A 19650-nucleotide genomic window follows, 5' to 3' on the forward strand; every position below is an offset into this window, starting at 1 on the left:
AACCAAATTTATTTGAAACACTTGAAGAAATTCACTTTGATACTCTCCATCTTTCTCCAACAGCTCATTATAATTATAGATTATTATAGTCATACTTGAAGCTTATGTATTTCATCTTAAGTTTTTCCCAAATGCTGGAAGAAACATCATCTGGTATTAGGTAACTTAGCCTGATTCCAGTTGTCTTATTCATGCTGAGGAGCAATTTACTGTGGAAATAATTCCTGTTTTTATTAGGATTGTTTGTGAAGTTATAAATCTACAAAGCAGCATGTGGGGGGGAAACAAAACTGCACTTTGTCTGATTGATGTGCTTTGACATTTCCTCTTTGACACAGTCTGGCTGTACCCTGGGACCTCCAAGGGCCACCCTGTTCCAGATGTGCCCCTTGACCAGCCTCCAGCTCCCTGTTTGGACAAGGCTCTGACGGAAAGTGTGGCGTTTCCCTCCCCCCCTTTCCATGGGAAGAAAACCAGGCGAATAGGCTGGAAGGAAGAGAGCCACGTCATGCTCCAGCTGAGCCCTCAGACCAGGTAACTGGAGTAACACTGTCACAAGAGGCTCGTCTGCTGCCCAGGGACAGCCTAAATGCTGCCTCTTTACTGAAGTCTGTGGATGTTTCCTAAAGTATGCTCTAAGGACAGCTTCTGTGTGAAAGCTATGCTAAAACCAGGTATTTGTTTTTAAAGGTCTCAGTTCCCGATGGCCATGTCTTAGGTTTCAGCAGCAGTGAGCTCTGAGAAGTCAGATGGGGAGCGCTCAAAACTTGTGAAGAAGTTACCTTGTTCTGAATACTCATGCAAAGGGGCATGTAAAACAGCGGTGGTTTTGGAAAGTTTGGCTCTGTTTCGAGCGGAACAGTCAAGCTGTAACCAGACACTATCAATCATGCTCTACTTTTGCTGAAGACTAGTACTCCTAACCTTTCTGGTTGCTTCAGAAGTTTATATAAGAAGGAGCTTATTTTTCTCCTTTTCTGTTTTCTGCAATAATGTCAGCCTCCTCTCGGCTCTGCGTACACAAATCCTGTGATTACTTTGAGGGAGATTGTGGGAGGGAAGGGGAAGGAACTCGAGCAAGAAAATGCTTATGAGAATGATGTAGGAGCTTGATTTCCAAATGAACATCAAGATATACTAATCAGCTCTGAGGACAAGACTCCCACTGCCTCCAGCTTGCTTGTTAGCAAGGACTGTGTCTGCTTCTCCCTGAGCTGATAAAGTCTGGTTCTTGGTAGATCCAGAAGAAGCCCAAGAACTTCCTTGCTGTGAAGTTTTCCCACCTTCAAATCCTGGTTTGTTTTCTTTAGATCAGGAAGAAGTGAATAAAAAAAAAAATAGAAATGAAAAATATAATCTCCTCTTCATTATGCCTTAACAAAACATTTTGAAATATCACTTATTTGGAGATGTTTCTGATGTAAAATAATTCATTTGAATCTTTCAGAATTTCTCTACCTTTGATTTTCCATTTTTCAAATTAGAAGAGTGCTAAGAGCACAACTGTAGTCTTTTTGAGGAAAAAAAAAAAACCAAAAAGCCATATGAAACTTTTTTCCCCCCTGCAAATAGAACATTCAAATTTCTCAATCACCTGTTCTGACCTGATATTGATTTCCTTCAGTATTTCTTCTTCCTCCTTAGGGAAATAAATCTGTTTCTGGTATCTATCAGCCATTCTTCCCTTTGATAAAAAGAATTCATATAATTCTTAAGTAATGCTAAATCTTCTGTCAACAAATTAGTCTTGTCATCAGCCATAAGGGGCCTCATGATCTTCTTGGTGACCTCTTGCTTCTAAAATACCTGGGAAAAAATCCATGCTTATTAACTCGTGTCTATTCTTGTAGTGTTTGTACTTTTATTTACAACTTTTTATGGTGTTGAGAAGCAAAATGACTAGATTTTTTTTTCTTCGAAGAAAACTGAGAACTTTAAAAAATATCCTGTTTATGAGTATGATGTCAGAGGTTTCAGAGAGAGAATGAATATGTGTGTAAGGTTAATTCAATATGTGCAGGTTAATTCAGTAAAATCAATAATTTAGTGGCTAGAGTGCTAGCTGGAGATCTGTGGGTTTTATGGGATCTGGGACCAAGTTTCTGCCTTTGTTCCATTCCAAATAAATGGCAAAAGTCTCTAGATTATATAGTCAGCCTATTTTTTTTCTGGTCAAATAAATACGTATACAAAGATGATCACCACTATAGAGGGAAGTTGGGGCTAAAACCATCTGTACATATGACCCAATAGTTGGGTTATTGACTGTTCTTTCTACCGGCTTTGACCAATAATTTAATTCAGAATTGTTTTTACATGATAATAAAGATTTTGACAGTTTCCCCTTCCCTCAGGAAAAAAAAAAAAATGTACCTTTTTTCCCTCTCTCCCCCTGCCCCAAGGCATCACTGGAAATTTTGTTCAGTGAGTTTAGGATTTCAGTTTTATTGTTTAAGATCTCTCTACTCCAAGCTGCTTTGCATGGCTGGAGGCATAAACACAAAGAATAGGCTCCATGACTGGAGCAATAGGCTTTTCATTTATTACACTTAAAGGATGTGTTCTCATGTTAGCTCTAATTACATTTTTCCTTTTTTTTCTTTTCCCTGTGATTTCATATATACTTAACTGCTATTCCGCACACCTTTCAAACTCTGTCACGTTTAAAACATGATCGTGTTGTTTACATTATTTTCATCATTATTATTTTTAACATTGCTTGTCATTTTTCACCAATGCATTTTCCATGAAAAAGTACTGTTTTCTTGTAGCTAACATTTTACTGGAACAGTCATACTTAATGCTTTTGTAATCTCTGGACGCACTGTATTGGCCTGAAGCTGCTTAAACCCAGGCCTTATGCTGTTGTAAGAGTAATTCTGTCAGGTTTTCCAGATTGTCAGTGGTGTGGGTTTGCAGATTTACCTCTTTGTCTCCAGCCTGTGTCCAACTGATTCTTAAAAACTCTGTCAAAAATTGCTATCATTTCACAAATTATAAAAGAAAACACAGCTCTATACCATGTGCTCAAAGCTATTGCTTGATTTATTTCTTCCACTTAATATGCCCCAGATTATATCCAGTACTTGAATACTCCCATTTCTACTTAGGTTTCTGTCTCCTTTCAAACCCATATTACTTTATCGCTGCCTCCTGGTCAGTTCCGTACCATCTTACTTCCTTTAACTTGGGTTTTGAACCTTGATAATTGCAACCAACTGGCAAAGTCTCCTGGGGTTCCTGTCTCAGTAAATTTTACTTCCATTTAGTACCTGGACACATTCTCAGCCTTGCCCACTCCTTGGATAGTAGTGCTGTGCACAAGGGAGATTTGAAGGAGCAGGATAGGGAAGTAACTACTGCACTTTGCTGTCTCTTGGCCTGGGAGATATCATAATCATAATTAAACGCAAAGCAATTGCATTTTGTTATTCATATACAGTATCAAACACAGACCTGAAAGCTTAGTTTTGTTTTCTTTTGTTTTGTTTCGTTAGGAATTTCCTCTCTTCTGAAATCACTGCATTGGCAAGTTCAGTTTCCCCGAGTTTTGTCCCAAACAAATGATTGGCTTCTGTCGGTGTTTGGAGAGCAAGTTTTCTCTTTTACAGTGTGTTCTCTGATAGGATTTCCTCTGCTGAAAATCAAAAAGGTTTTCATGCAGGGATATGAAAAACACTATTCAGTCCTACCTACAGAGAACTTGGCCACAATTTTCCAAAGTTAATTAAGACCTAATTTTAGATAGCTAATATGATTTAACATTAAAAGTCTCAACATTCAAAAACTGGTGAACAGGTTTTGTTTTATTTTATTTTATTTTATTTTATTTTATTTTATTTTATTTTATTTTTTCTTATAAAGGTGGTGATCTTATATTTTGATGTGAATTAGAACTATTGATGTTCAGCACTTCTGAAAAAGTATGGCTTACTTTACCTTACAAACCTCCACTATTTCTGCATCTTTTTTCCACCTGAAATCCACTCGCAGGCACAGAATCATTGTCACTGATATATAGACTACACTGAAACAGTCATCTGCCTATCTGTGTATTATACCTCTTCTTGTGCTTTTTTTAGCTCTAACTACAAGATTCAACCAGATATATTTTTTCTTCTCCTATAAATAACTAAACTGGAAAAACAGCAGCTAAAGAGTTGTGACTTAAATTTTAATAGTATCATCCATGTTGATTTAAAGTGTGTGATACATCCATCAAGTAACTGGCTTGTATGCAAGCATGAACAATTTCTTTAAATACTATTTCACAGTTGTGCTGCCTGAAAAAAATAAATATATATATACATATAATTCTTTAAATCCAGAATCTGTGAATTACAACATACGCTTTCAGACGTGTTCGAAAGTTTACATTAGCTGTAGCTAGTAAGTATAAAATACAAATCCTGTCTCATTAACTTTGGCCATGCATGAAAACTTCTGTATTAAACACTTGTATTTTCCTGCCACGATTCCTGGTTGTGATGTCATAAGCATGAGTTGGACATAACAGGGAATTTAGACCTCAAATTTAAATTCTCTGAAGATAATTTTGTTCTATTTCTTCCTCTGTCCCTGCCTCCCTCCCTCTCTCTCTCTATTCGTTTGTTTGTTTGCTTGTTTTGTTTGTTTGTTTGTTTTATTTCCATTAGAATATTCCCCATGGTCCCTGGCAATTCAGGTACAAGTAAGAAGTGAAATCAGGTGCAAGAACCCTGCAATGGAGGTCTACAGCATCAAAGACCAAAAAGCAATACTTGCCAATGAAGGAAGAAAGCTGTTGACACCTAAAACAGAACACATCTCCTGTAGAGCCAGTGGTACTCACTTAGACTCTTGTCTTCCCCTTCCTTGCAAGATTCCTGAGCACAAGGACAAATCAAAATTGACGGCAGGCATAGTGAAGAATAATGTGTCTTCTCCAGTGCTGACCATTCTGATAACACCTGTCAGGATGAAAAACGTGAGGGATGTGACTGAAGGGGAGAGGCTGGAAATGTCTCATGTGGAAGACCAAGAGCCATGGCAGAGCCTCTCTCCCAAGAGCTCTTGCCATCTACACTGTTCTCATGAAGAGAAGGTCCTCCAGCCATCTGCAGAGAAAAGAGCAAGCCGACACATGTGGAGGAGACTGCCACTCTGAGTACTATGCAAAGACTGTGCTCTCAAAGCTGGCCTTGCAGACATGCTAGTGAGAGGAAAGGCATTTCCAAACTTGCAGTGAGTGCATTTTGGCTGGTGGAAGCTTTCCCCAGTGCTATGGCTTTTGCCAAGAAGCTCAGAATTGCTCAAAGAGCAGCCAGTGTTGCAGACAGAAGAGAACTGTGGGCTTGTTTCTGAAGGACTTCCTGAAGGTGGCCGGTACAGATAAAGCAACTTCTGCTCAGACATAATTCATATGGAGGCATGCTGGAAGGGTACGTTTGATTCACGTGATGCAAAGCTGCACTATTGCCACCAGAAAGCTAATCTAGGTGTGGGTGTAGTGAAATGCGAGCCAGCAAAAGACAATTTCCCTAATGAAATCCTCTGGAAGGGAGATCTGACTCAACACAAAACAGTGCTTATATTCTGCTGTTCTAGTCTAGTCTAGAGGGTAATTACATTTTGTGGGGTTAACGTGTATCAAGGATCTCACTGAAGGTCCAATGACAGTGTTTACAGCTGTCAGCTGTATTGACTGAAAGCACTGATTGCCATCTCCAGCGCTACCAAGCCACTCAGGGTCTCCACTCAAACCATTATGGACAACGAACATAATAGTCACAAGCTCTTGTGGGCTTCCTGTTGGAGAAGGGACATTTTTAGCTTCTTTTCAAACTAATTAGCCTTAGACCTGTGGCTTGGGTATGGGCCTCAGGAACTCCTTTGTTTAATGGTTTCTTTCTTGTCCACAACAGAGTTAAGCGCTATGAACATCCTTTCAGAGAAATAATATTTTGAAACCACATGAATGTTTACCCAGAGCAAGAGGAAGGGGTGCAAACATTGTAAAGGGAGTTTGTGACTCCTGCGCTGTTGCTTTCTGAAAAGCTGTTCTTGGATTTTGCTGTATTTGCCCAGCTCTGATTATGCTTTAATATTTCAGCATGGAGAAAATAACTCTCTAATGTAAGAATGCAGCACTCAAGTGCTCTTTTCTCAACATTTATATATATATGTGTGTAAAATAAATGAAACCCTAGTTTGTATTAAGGGAAAAGATATTCTTGGCAACCTAAATTGGGAAGTAACTGGGGGAAAATGGCTCTCTTTAAGAAAAGTAAGCAAAGTAGGTGCAAGCAGTGACTTTAAATTGGACATTAAACTAATCCAGGGCTATACTTTAATAAAGGCCAGTGCTGGGAATTCTTATGGATTTTCTAGCTCATTGCTGGGATGACAGAGAAATACAATAAATGTTCTATTACTTACACAAGCTGCTGGTTTTCAGAAAATTAGTCACCAGTGACCTTTTACCCTTTGTCTTGCTCTCTTTCTCAGTAAAAGTACCTGATCAGAATCAAATGCAGCCCTGGTCCATGATGGCATTCCTCCAGGCTGCATGGGGCTACGCACAATCACTGTGAGTAAGACTCTTAGCATAGCATCAGACTAGCTTATTTTTCTCATTGTGTAACTGTAATATTGGGGTGGGGGGGGGTGGGGGGGAGAGGAAGAAAAACACTTTTTCATCATTGGTTTTAACTGTAGAAGAAAACAAAGGCAAAATTCTAAATTTCTTACTAAGGAATGAAAGCCCAAGCTGTAAAACATAACCAATCAGACTGCTCAAAATTAACATCTGAGAACCATGATATGGCTTGGTGAAATCCTGAGCCTCACAAAGCACAAAGCTTTTTATTTGGCTGATATTTTTTTTCTTTTCCTGAGTATCAAAATGTGATGATTATAGTCCCTGCAATGAGGCACAGACTTTTGGGGAGGGGGAGGGGGCTATATTACTTGGTGTGTACCAGCCCTTTGGTAGAATTATATTGATTAGTTTTCCAGTTAGCAGTGAGACCTCCTTCTGACCCTATTTTCAGGGTCAGTAGATCATAATGCAGAAGCGCTAAGAGACCAGCATCCCTCCCCATATTGCTTTTTGAACAGTGTATGGACCAGAAAATCATGTTATATATATAGATATAATGTGTATATATGTATAATGTATATATGTACAAAAAGAGTGGGACTGGACTCTGCTCTGCAAATGCAGGTATAAGTTACATGTCAATTATAATAACATTTTCCTATGGAAAGGAAATTCATCCAGCCTCTACTATAAAGCTTTAAAACTGACATTTGTCCTAAGTCTTGGTTTGTTGGTATTTTTTTTTTTGAAATAGAAAAGAAATACGTTGGGATTCAGCACAGTGAGGATAGGCATGCCTTTGTGAAAGAGAAACATGCATCTGTATTTGAAATTTAACTATTTTTCTGAGATCATTAGTTTGAGAACTGTCAGACAAGAACAAGGAAAACAGGGTTATGAGCTCGTCCCCATTCTAGGCACTCTGAGGATGTCCCATGAGCAATCTGTTGACTTCTGTCTTGTATTGTATGTCAACCATACATCCCTCTAATTAAACAAGAAATCATTTGTCAAAACTTGCTGCACTTTTCATATCCAACATTTTCCATGGCAGGTGTGTAACAGACAAAGAACAAGGACAACATGAAATACCTAAAGAATGCTTTTAGTTGCTATTTTTACTTGCTATTTGAAGCTTACATTTGAAATCCTTGGTCCTGTAAAAGGATAAGGACTGGAGTCAAGGACTCAAATATCCTCACCCTAACACCAGGACCCTCCAGAATGCTTTTGAACTCCGGTGCTCTCTGAGTGTGCTGTAACTGTAGGAGACAGCTCTAGTGGTCCAGTAAGAGCCAGGCTGCTCTTTTCGTATTAAGGAAAAGGAGCTTGACTTCTAGCAGCTGCTGCCCCTGGTTTTCTGCATCTCCTTAATTGAAATCCAGACCACAAGGAGCTAATTAATATATTCCATGCTACTCATGAAATCACCATCTGGGGAAATACATGACTGGAACGAACTCAGAGAAGGAAAAAAAAAAAGAAGAGTGAGGCGATGTGTTACAGGCCAACAGATTGTCCCTCTCTTTTTCCCCAGAATGGGCTCAACAGGTCTTGCAGAGAGCATGCCAACATCACAGCATGCCCACTATTCCTTGTTTCTGCAAGTCTGGACAGTAGTATATAGAAAACCATTAGTGAATAGATACTGCTCTTACGTTGGCTTTCTAGTTGTGTTCAGATTTTAATGTTGGCTGATGGAGATGGCAAAGGCTGCATCCGTGCAACATCTCTCTTCTCCCTTACCTCATATTCACGCAGGTCTATGGTGTTGGCTACCTGTAGAGATATGAATCCATATTTAGTTATCGTGTCAATATTGCACAGAATTTGAGCATCTTTCTTTGTTAAATATATGTATTTTAACTGTAAAATGTTTATAAACCCACACTTAAATGACAAAGATTATCTTCTCCACTTGTTTCTCTGCTGAAACAAAGGCACTTTCTTTTTCCTACTAGTATCTTTACATACCTGTTTTCTTCTGGAAAATTTTCCAGGATTCCTAAAGTTTCCGAGTAATGGCTAAACAATTGTCGTCGTGGCCTCCCTGCACCTGCGTGCTAATCAGATCAAATAACTTCCAGAGAGAGTCAGATTTGTAACAGAAGTGAGCTGACTCCAAAGGACTTGGGTGCCGTAGTGAGCAGCTGGTCCTTCTCCAAATATTCTGGAGCACAGGTATCACAGAGCAGGCTGTCATTACATCCAGCACGTGTGCCGTCAGTGTTGAAAACAGGCAAACAGCTGTTGGGTGGATAAGAGTGACCATATTCCCTGCAAACACACTGCTTCATTTCTTCACCAGTTGGTACTCAAGGGACCCTTTCCTGTTGTGATGGTCGATAGTCCTTAGTGTGTCACAGGGTGTGTTTGTGTCACTAGTCACTTGCAAAAACTACATGATTTTCTGATGGGTTTTGCTACTATATTCTTCTCTTTGAGGATCATGCATAAATATTAATGAAAATATTACCTAATTTACCATTTTTTCTCCCTTTCTTCTAGCAGTAAGGAATTATTTTGAATGGCCTTGGCACATTATATCAATTTGATTACAAAATTTTGGATTACTGCCTCTTTTACCAAACATTTTTCTTCTTTTTTTTTTTTTTTTTTCTTCCTGTCAAGAGCTTGTGAAGCATTCAGCTAGCTGGTCACTCAGTTGCTATCGAGTAGTGACCACATTAGAGGAAGCTGCAGAGCCCTGGCACCCTTGGGCTGGGTGACACTTTCTGTTTCGTAGCTGTGTCAGCTGAGCTCTCTGCTCAGAAGGCACAGCTGGGTAGGTGCTTCTGGTTACTGCCTCAGGGTGTGTGAAATCAGAAATTCATGTGAGGCTCACCTAATAAAAAGACAAGGTACCAATCAGCCTAATAGGCAACTAAATAAGCAGAGTCATGTTCCTTACTCTGCTTCAGGTGAATTTTCTCACTTGACTTCAGTTCATCATCCTCTTATTGTGAGCCTTGCTGGAGGTTCAGTTGACTTTGCTAATCATTTATCTTAAAATCAACAGTGGCTTTACTTTTTCACCTTCAGCAAATACTCTTTTTTAGGGGCTATATTTATGTTAATAAGGCTGTAAAGAGGGAAAACTGAATTATGAAAATTGCAAACATTTTTGTTTTCTTTTAAGGGAAAACACATTTTGTTTACTTTTGCCACTCACCACCTCCAAAGAAAAGACTGAGAGGGTAATACCCAAACTCCATATCTTACTTTGCTATAGCTGTTTTTCACACTGCTACAGGGCAGTTATGACAAATTTGAGAAACGGGAGCGTGACTAAGAAGAAGGTGACCATCAGTAACAGAGGTGTAAGCACCTGAAAATGGCCACTCCAGCCTCAATTACATTTCTGCTGCACGTCAGCTACTTAACACACCGTCCCACATCATCTCTTACCTGCAGATCAGGAGCCTAACAGCATCCTGCCACAGGTCTAAGACAAAAATTTAGCCTTGCTGACATATATTCTTCTGTCTCTTTGCTGCTAGAAGAGGGTAATCCCAAGTAGAAGTCTGGACATTTCAATGTCTCTTTGGAGAATCCCCTCCAGGTCCAACATTCATATTGGAAACTGAGGACTTTGGGCAAAAATTGACCTTTCTGATGAATTTTTATTCTGTGGAAATTTAAGATGAAAAGTATTCTTTGTTTCTGCAGTTTACCCTGCAACATTTTCTTGCTTTAATTCAATTATTGGAATTTAGTAATTGCGATCTGAAAAGGTGGGTATAGTTGCTTCTGTGTGAGTAAAGTCTTTTTATCATAAATTTCCAGTAACAACTTCTTTCCTCACCTTTCTCTGTTCTCTAACTGTAGATAATAGAGTGGCAATTATGGTTATTTAGGACCTAAGCCTGAAAACCCTTAATCATGTGGATATTCATTGCTCCCATGGTCTACCTTTTCCATTGATCGTGCTAGTTTATTTTTGGTAGGATCAAGTGAGCGATTATAAAACAAGTAAAAACCACAGAAAGGTGACAGAGTCAATTTAGAGTACAGAGTAGCACTTACATCCTGCTGCTCATGGATGCTACCCCACGTAAGAGACACTCAATCATAGTTGTTAAAAGGGGTTAGTCCTTTGGAGGAGCTGGTGGGGACACCTGGGACCCCTCCTGGACTGCTTTGGCTGTGGGGTTTGGGGCTGTCTGCTGGCCCAGCCTTGTGCAAGGCAGATGAAACGAGGTGGCATGCTAGCGTGCAAACCAAACAGGATCAGGAATGGGTCCCAGCGAGAAAAAGTAAGGATTTGAACCTAAATCACAATCCAAACTTTCCCAACGGGAATGTTTAGATTCAGGGCCATCTCCTGAAATAAATAATGAATAAATAAGGTCCCGTATAGATTTCTAACCATGTCACTTTATTAACACTATAGATTTTTCAAACACGGAGGGGCTGTAAGAATTACATATACATTTCATTAGTAGGGAATTTATGGCTACAAGATTGCACTTAAGGTTTGTGCTAACGCTTTATGCACCCTTTTGACCCAGTCCCTTTACTATATTCTGCCCCAATATTATTTTTCATAAGTCAGGAAACGTTTTCCATATGTTTTGCAGCATTATCCAAAGGGAGTTTGCAGCTGTACTGTTCATACTTTATCATGTTCATACTGACTGAAGTGCAGACCCCTCCTAGTGACAGTACCCATCTGAAAGATCATAACAATGCATTTTTGGCACATTATTGTTCTCCTTTTGTGTCAAGCCTCCCCCACGGAACAAAATTGTTTCACAGTTTTTATTAAAATTTACTATAAATGAACAGCTGAAAAAATAAACAGAAAAGTCTGTGTGTATCTTATTTACTGTCATCACAGAAAGAATATCTGTGCTGGAACATTATAACATAGCCTAACAGCCAAAACTAACTTACAGAAATAAGCAGAGACATTAGAGAGGTTGAAGGCCACAGGAGTTCATTATTTTCAGTAAGCTTAAAAGGCAACAGAGGGGGTGGGGAAGAAGGAAGAGGAAAAAAAAGCAAAAGGAAAGTTATGAAGGTACATGGGAGCCAGGGAACTGCGGGAGGGGAGGGCTGAAGTAGGAACTTCTGTGGCACAGGGCAAAAAAGAGATGAATGCACCAGTGCTGTAGTTGCCATGTCTTTCTACCAGCAAGTTAGTTTTCTTGTGGAAAAATACATTGGCCCAAGAAGCTCTAAATAAAATCAGGTCCATGAGTTATTTCAACTGATTGTAGCCCTCCACTGCTTGATCGTAACATCTGAGCTCTGATATCCCCCATTATTCTGTAGAAGACATGAATTTGCTCCCGTAATTTTGGCTTTCAGGAACTGAGTTTAGACTGAAAATGCACTTTTTTTTAAGGAGAATTTTACAGCCATGCTGTGGGCCAAGCTGAGATGTGGTCTGAGAAGCTGGACCTCCAGTGACGGCTTCTTGTGCCTCGCTGTGCTTGTGCGTGCCTTCAGTGGGTCTGAATCTGATCTGCTCGATGCGCTTCAGTGGAAAGAGATTTCTAATAGTAACTGGAAGCAGATATAGCCAAGGAATCAGTTTTAGTAAATCCCACTGAACTCTGTCATGGCAGAGAGACAGTATAAATGTTCCCCATGAGTCTGCTAATGAAATGCCTGGCAAAGCCAAAAAGGGCAAAGAAAAAATAGAAATCACAGCTGCAATATCAGCTTGAATAATAGAGCTAGGAACTGGAGAGTAATAAAAGATGAGCAAGAGGTCAGAAATAACACAATATGAAGGCAAAAGGAAGGAGAGGAATGCTTTCCAAAAAGTGAGGCAGAGTAGAAAAGAAGTGTTCCAGGTCCTCTGAAGTGCTGATGTGAAATGATTTCAAAGAGGAAAACTAAAAAATACTATGAAGGCAAAAATTAATTAATTATATGAATTTCACAAGCTGAAATTTTTCACCCTTCTCAGCCTCTTGTTGGGAATATTCACCGCAGAGTTTGTGCTAGAGGCCAGGTATTCAGTGCCAAGTCTCTAAAACGGGTCTGAAAATGGACATTTATTTGTTGTACCAAGTACTTTTTTGAATGTTCAACCACCTTCTTTTTTTTTTTTTCTTTTTTTTCATTTTTCTCCTGTTTAGAAATTTTGGCACACAACTTCTAATTTACTCAAGCCATAATCTACTTGCTAGGAAATAACTGGCTAAGTTCATTTTAGGGATCTTATTCATCACCTAATGTAAAGGCAAAAGAGCAGCATCGGGCACCCCTTTCCACTGCCAGCGTGACGTGGAAGTACAAACCTCGGGAAAGGCACAGGCTGGGGCAGTTTCCTCCCTGAGCTCCATCTGCATAAAGGCCAATTAATTAATACAGTTGTTATTCTGGGGATTCAGATTAATAAATAAACAAACAAACAAACAAAACGTCCAGTAGGAAGTAGCCCAGAGCTGGAGAATGAACACAGGTACGTGATGCTCAGCTTCAGAGAAAAGAGAATTGTCCATCCCATATGATCAATATCCTCTGACTTCGTTGGATTTCTAGAAATCAGTGGATCTTTGTCCTTCCTATCTTCTGTGCTTCTAAGCACTAAATCAGACGTCAGCTGCTCAGAGACATTGCGTTGCTGCATAAAGACTCGTAGCATATTCCTGTAAAAGCATATTCCAGAACAAGTAAAATGAAAATGTTTTTTTGTTGTTGTTAAAAAAGTCTGCAGCCCCTGTGAAAATTATTTGCTTCAAAGACAACAGAGTAAATAAACTTCCTTCACAGTAAACTTCAAAAATAACAGTAAGATGTACAATCAAGTGAAGGGAATAAGCCTTGTAAAAAATGTTTCTCAAGTAAGCTAACAGTTTGGATGTTTCTCATCTTCAGCTAATCATTTCCTCATTTTTAATCTGCAATTATAACACAGGTTTATTTGCTTGGGAGGGTCAAAAGCCTAGAACTTATTTAATGTTTTAAAGTATTATTTTAACCTTGCAATTTGATTTTATTAAGTTATTTTTGAAGCATTCACATTTTTATTAAGAATACACTATTGAAGACCATCAAGGAAAAGAACGAGAAAGCACTTTTAGAGGTAGAAAGCTTCCAGGCTTGAGGCTTAAAACAAAAAGCCTTACAAAATACTTTATAAGTATCTATATTGAAATATATGCCTTCTAATAGTATCTTAACATGATTCGCTATTCAAACAAATTGATTTGGCACAGCAATGTTCTAAACTAAATTCGTCTGCATGTACTTCCTCCCTGGTGTGAGCGGAATACATAGGCACGGCTCTGTCAGACATCCTCCACATGCTGCAATTCTTGAATTAAAAAAAAAAATAAATCCAAAATTCTGCCACGGTGCCATGTGAACAAGTAAATAAATATACATAAAAACATAGTCACCGCTATACCTGCCTTCTCAGACATGGACATGGCTTTGAGCTGCTCCCAATTTGGAGGTTCTTCTGGCTATGTGCTGGTGTTCAAGACCCTTTTGCTTTTCCCTGTTTAAATCCGAGTGTTTTCACACTGCTGATGGGATTGGATGTACAGTCCTCCTGGCAGCCTGCCTGTTACCTGCCTGTACGTTTGTGCAAATTAAAAACCAGTCATGACATACTGGTTGATAATATTATCTCCTCAGCCTTGGGGAAACAGCTGGGGAAGGAAAACCGGTTAAAACGGAAATGTCTTGTTATTAAGATAGCTATTTCTGGAAACAGTGGGGCAGGGGGGAGCTCCTGGTGTAAGTAAATGCCACATGATTCCAACAGAGATGAAGAAAAAAACTGTGAAATGACTGTTTCAGGTAACAGCAACTGCCATTAGTGTTACACTGTACATCCTTTTCCACAGGGAACGCACTGTTCTCTTGCACCTTGTTACCCACGAATATTCTTTTAATGCCAGACAGCTACCAATGTATATTTCGGGGAAAGCCACTAATTATGTTGAGGAAGACAGAAAACTTGCTCTTTAGGTATTTTTGCATGCTCTTTATTATGAGTCCTCTTATGTAATTAGTACAAATTGCCAAGTTTTTGCTCTATACAGCTAAGGTAAATTTTTGGTACATGGACTAAAACTCCTATGAAGCTTTGTTTTTCTTATGTACTGTGCTTTCCAGCTGAATATTTCTATATTTGCTTTTTCCTTTTCCTTTTATTTTTTCTCTTTTTGTAATAGTAAGAACTGATGTAGAAAAGCTTCATTTCCTACTATATGAATAAATTGCAAAACTCATAGGAGCAAAGCCAGGCTACCACACATACCTGTGTCTGTTCTCTCTTACGTTACTACAGTATCCCATGCTTTTCTCTGTCTCTCAGTATAAATGTTTGCACATATAAAAACATTAACATACCTATAAAACACTGACAACGTTGTATTCAACTTTGAACGCTATCAAAGTTTAAATCTCGGTAAAGTGCTTTAAAATCAAATCATCATGCCTTTCAAGGAGCTTTGCCAAGCCAGGTCTTGGCATTTTGTCTCCCCCATAATAACAACCACGTGGCTTTCAGTGGTCCGTGCCGCTGGGTGCCTGCAGGCGCAGTCCCACCACAATGCAGCAGCAAGATGCTCGAAAAGCACAAGTCACTGCCCAGATATGCTGCTTCTACACCTGAAAAAAAAAATAATAATATTAATAAATAAGCCTTTAAAACGATGATTTTCAGAAAGCTTTCCTACCGTTTCTACTGTTTAAATGGGGTGGGGGGAAAAGTAGATATTCTTGTACAATAATATATTATATGGGTAACTTGCAGAGAGAGCTGTAGATTTTGTGGTAACCTCGAAGCAGGTTATCAGAGAGATGATGTACCACAGTTGGTGTTAGGTCCATACTGGTTTTTAAAGATCTGAGTAGATAGTCTTTAGACAATGATTAGGTGCAGAAACCTTGCTTTTGAATGTTTAGCATGTAATGAAAATGGGATAAAAATGGAAAGGTAAAATTGCCCAGAAGTCTTGATCCAAAAAGGAAACAAAAAATGTTTATTTAGTGGCTATGAGTCAACGCATGGTCTATGAACAAATATGTAAAATACCTATATTAGATAAGAGAAATCTGACAGGGTTCTGAGGCTTAGACTCTAAATAATAAGCTGAAAGCAAATAAATACAATATCTGATCCAAGAAAAATATTTTTCATATCTTTGAAGTGAATTGTTTTAAAATTAAGAAACAAAAACCTAAGAACCTTCTGTTCTTAAGTTAGATAATTAAATACCCAATCAATGGCAATTATCAGAAAACTATTTGGTATTTTATTATCTTTGCTTGACTGATCTGTATTATGGAATGCCATGAAAATTGTGATTCCTTTTTTGATAGATGGAGACTGCTTTTAACATGTATTAAAGAATACTTTATATTTAATATAAACGTATCTAAAAGCAGTCTGAGCAGTAAGAAAAAAATACAATTAACTGTCTCAGTGAACAGAATACACCTGTAAGTGAATCAGAGGTGAAAACTTTAGGCAGAGCCTTGAAAGCTTAGATGAAGGTCACAGGTTACATGTCAGATGTTTCTGAAAGCAACTAAAGAAGACAGAGTTGTTTGTTTATTTGTTTTTCAATCTAATGGATTTATTTTAAGAAGGGAAAAAGCTGGAATTCTTTATTTAATTAAAAGCCTAATATCATAGACTTCATGACCTCATTACTAGCGTGGAGGTCCTTTACACAGTGCCAGGGACAACATATAAAAACAACCATTTTATAGATGAGAATGAGACAGAAGAAAAGAAGCTTGTTATACGTATGAGAATTTGTCAGCCTTCTCTGATACTCTCTTTCAACTAGTTTCACCCAATCTCTGCCAGTGGAGAGTGAAGCTGGTATGGGAAGAGTGAGACTAGGGGATGATGATAGCAGCTGGAGAGTAGCTTTGCTTTTTTTTGCTCGATGTGCAATAGGATCATCAGAGATAGTTTTTCAAGGTGCTGGGTTAACCAAACCTTGGAAAGTCCTTCTCTTTATCTGAGTCACATACAGTGTAATTTCACAAGTTTCCAATGACTTTTTCCTGTCTACTGGAAGAAAAGAAAAGGAAAAAAAAAAAAAAAAGGAACTTCATCACTCTCATAATAATGACCATTCAATCATTATTATTTTTTTTGTTATTTTGTTTGTTTGTTTTTTTCCCTATCAATAACAAGATAAGACTTAGGAAGGATCATGACAGTAGTATTTATTCACAGTGAAATAAGCCCACTGTTTAATATCATTTAATATTTTTTCTTAGGTTTTCTTTCAAAGGCTTTAGCAAGAGAAATGTTTGCCCGGAAAAACTCCATGCCATGATCTCAATGCTGTCCTGAACACAGCCTCATATCTCAAACCAAGCAGCGTGCAAAGGTACTTACTTCATTGTGTCAAGTAAGTTCTGATTCTCTGTAGAGTTAGATATTTTCTGCTTAGGTAAGTTTAGTATTTGACACTAATAAAATGGAAAGTGATCTTCAGCTCTTGATACTGTTTAATGGAATCTACTTTACTGTTTATTGTGTCTGTAAAATGGAGTAAGTGCATGTGTCTTTGGCTTCATGAAAAAGGGCATGTGCTGTTGTAAAAAATTATGCTGGTGGACAGAACAGTAAATGCCTTATTTACTTACTCTTTAATGCTGGAGGATGGCTTGAGGAATGTAAGGGGTTTATGCCACAGGTCAGGATTCATGTATGTGGAGCTTTACTGTTTGCAGAATCTTTCCGCTCAGCCAAAAAATGAATTATTCCCACCATAAGATGGAATAAGCCAGCAATAAGCTACTACTGCCTTTGTCTTGGCTTTGTTTCCTCAGCCACTAAGAACGGCAGTGAAAGACAAATGGCCTCTACTGGCATGGTCTGGATGAAAGAGAGCTGGGAGGGATCATTGGGAATAGGCAGGTCTGGCAAGGAAAATTTCCTCTGTTTTTTGTTCCTTTAGTCCTGGGGTCCCATCTCCCAGCACTGCCTAGCTGAAGATGGTCAGTCATTGCTCTTTCCCCAGCATCAGTGTTTAGATCCCATGGAATAAATCTGGACATATTATTGTACCCACCACCATTACAAAACACAGTTATCAGTATATACATTTTTGGAACATGTTATTAAGAAAAGTGAGGTGGAAAGAGCATAAACTATGTTTTTTAAAGCTGCATCTTCTAAGCCCAATGGAAAACGCTAATGTTTCACCTGAGCTCCTCAAGTGATTTTCACAGGTAGTTTAAGACCATGAATGAAGCCAGGAATTAACTGACAACATAAGCCTGTAAATTGCTAAACCAGGGTAGGAAAATGAGTGACATTGTTACGTCACCTTTTTGGCATGGGTGCAAAAATATAACGTGGTGGGTTTGCACACAGTACATTGTGTAATTATTTGGATGATTCTTTCTCTATGGGAGTTAAAGTACTTGTTTTCTATTTATGTAATTAAAGGATGAGCATGTTTGGAATACCGCGTGTTTTCTCATATTATGCAAAAAGAAAATGTTCCACAAAGGGACTGTAGCTCAGAGAATTCCTCATTGGTTAATTCAGTTCCTGTAAAGGAGGTGATTATTTGCTGTCCACCTATATCGGGAACTGTAGTCATCCAGAAGAATGAAATGGTTTCCATGCAGTGTTATAGATTAAGATGTTTTACTGGGTATTACACGTTATAGAATAGATTTGCCTTTTTAACAAGCTCGTGATCCTTTAAGGATGTAAAACCTATACCAAAAGCGCTAAAGCAAAATATACAACAGGAAGACCATTGGGATTATCTTCAGAATGTTTAAAATAAATGACTGGGCTTACAAATTGTTTATGACTATAACATCTAAAGCTCCGGTGAAGGATTGGTTGCACTAATTGATTTTTTTAATGTGATTATATTTTGTCACTAAGTGACCTTTGTTTGTCATTGATGGTGCAGTTCTTTTGTAATACCTCTGGAACTATTATTGTGTGGCTTTTGCTACTAAAAGCTACAAACATGCAACTTCTTGCAGGTAATTTTTATCTTTAACTACTGTTACAGTTTTCTTTCCACTAAAGTATACTGCTAGAGAAACCTCTGACACAAAGAAAAAAGAAATAGTGAAGACCACAGAAGCAAGCCCTTCAGCAGTTCTGAGGAAAATGCTCTTTATTTGCATGCTCTTGCCTGTGAATCCCTGGTTGTTGTTTTTATTCAGATGTACTTTAAAAACATCTGTCTGTACTGGAAACACGTAGAAGAATTGCTAACTAGTTGCATGATAGCCTACTGGCTTAATGTCACACTGTTTATGCAATGACTTCATTGAGAGGTATCTTTGTGAAAAGAACATGAAATTAGGCCCAAGGTAATCTTCTAACTTGGACCCAAAGCCACAAAAATAATTACTATTTTACAAATATAAGTATCTGTGCTAGCGTGCTGACCTCACATAACTTGTTGCTGTTGTGTTGGGAATTTTTTAGCATGAGAACATAGTACAGCAGCCTTAATTTCTAGCCATAGATGCATAATTTTTCATTAGAAAAAATATAAACCAAGTGTCTTTTTAACTAAATGCACTTAAGAAGCCAAAGTCCTGTTCATATTTCTTGCATTTCTTCCATCCTCTCCATTCCATATGTACAGCCAGCAATACTTATTGCTATATGAAATGAATAGCAATAAGAATTTGACGCATCCCACAAAATCAACGATGTTTATTAGTCTAAAAATCTGGACTGACACCTCGACTGGTGTTATGTTACTTTACGTAGTCAAAACATCTTAATGCAAAAGCAGGCATTACAGATTATTATACAGCAGCACAAGCAGTTTGCCCATGTTTTGCAAGAGACTTTTCTAACTCTTCAACGTATTTCAAGTGGTTTAAGGACTTCAGAGTGAAAAGAGGTGTGGCAACAAGGATTTCTTGTAGAAGTGGTATATTTTCATCTCTTTGAAAACGGACCTGAATTTTCAGGATAATAATATATTAATGTGCATTTCTACGGTACCCATAAATCATACTTAAGGCAGCAGGACCAGCTTTAGTGGCAAAGGGAATACTTTGTGTCCCATCAAAATGTTACGAAAGCAGCAACACTGATGATGACAAAACCCCAAAAGGCAAGTGCTGAGAGCTAGCCTGAATAT

General features: G+C 38.4%; 1 protein-coding gene across 1 annotated transcript in view; it reads left to right on the forward strand.

Annotated features, from left to right (window-relative positions):
- FAM241A (family with sequence similarity 241 member A) overlaps positions 1–19650 on the forward strand; it is a 321403-nt gene that overhangs the window by 17659 nt on the left and 284094 nt on the right. Inside the window, exons 7-10 of the transcript XR_010831298.1 lie at positions 339–534; positions 4656–5420; positions 6487–6568; positions 16790–16923. The gene's annotated coding sequence lies outside the window, so the exon portion shown is untranslated. The remainder of the gene's footprint in view (positions 1–338; positions 535–4655; positions 5421–6486; positions 6569–16789; positions 16924–19650) is intronic.

This window comes from Anser cygnoides, chromosome 4, assembly GCF_040182565.1.
Source record: "Anser cygnoides isolate HZ-2024a breed goose chromosome 4, Taihu_goose_T2T_genome, whole genome shotgun sequence".
In the NCBI taxonomy this organism is placed as follows: Eukaryota; Metazoa; Chordata; class Aves; order Anseriformes; family Anatidae; genus Anser; species Anser cygnoides.